This window comes from Dendrobium catenatum, unplaced genomic scaffold (genome assembly GCF_001605985.2).
Source record: "Dendrobium catenatum unplaced genomic scaffold, ASM160598v2 original_scaffold_190657, whole genome shotgun sequence".
Taxonomy (NCBI): domain Eukaryota; kingdom Viridiplantae; phylum Streptophyta; class Magnoliopsida; order Asparagales; family Orchidaceae; genus Dendrobium; species Dendrobium catenatum.
The window spans coordinates 1-644 of record NW_021509075.1 but is presented as its reverse complement, the minus strand read 5'-3'; the positions used below and the strand labels follow the sequence as shown (position 1 = coordinate 644).

The 644-nt window shown below is 36.0% G+C and overlaps 1 long non-coding RNA gene across 1 annotated transcript; it reads right to left on the bottom strand.

The window, feature by feature from the left end:
* Positions 1 to 283: 283 nt before the first annotated feature.
* Positions 284 to 644, bottom strand: LOC114578860. Its single transcript, XR_003699782.1, has 2 exons — positions 612 to 644; positions 284 to 546 (listed from the first exon to the last, which is right to left on the bottom strand). It is a non-coding gene; the product is annotated as an uncharacterized LOC114578860 (long non-coding RNA).

Below are 644 nucleotides of genomic sequence, written 5' to 3'. Positions count from 1 at the left end.
TTTTTATGAAATAACTAAATGATATTTCAAAATATTATAAGCATTATTGGCCAAATTAAATTAATATTGATTTAATTTAAATTAATTGAAGTAAATCTTACCTTAATTTGATTTAGATTTAAATAAATTGAATTAAATAAATTTTTTTTAATAAAATATACCCAAATCTGGTCGGGTTCGGGTTGACCCTGACCCGAAGCGGGTCGGGTTGAACAGTGTCGGGTCAATTTCGGGTTGGACCCGAACCCGACCCGTGACCCGATTTTAACAGCCCTAATTGCAATTAAAGCAAAACTACCAGATTAGCTTCTTTTTCACTCCAGGAATCGCTTTTTCTAACGTAGAAAACCCAATTGAAAAGAAGACTGAGAGCTTTATGAATCATAATGAAGAAGATGTTACCTCCAAAATCACCAAGCCAACTGCTTTGATCCCTTCTGCTGAACTTGTAACTTTTCCATTGGATCTTCACCCTCCAAGAGCCGATTCTACAGTTCTCAATCTCAACTCTCCTGCAGATTCTGCCAGTAATGATGCCCTCAACAGCTGCAGCAGTTTTCATCAATCATATTTACCACCAAAGCATGAAAACACCAATAAAGCTGATTTACCTGTTCTTGGTGTGGATCTTAATGATCCCTTTT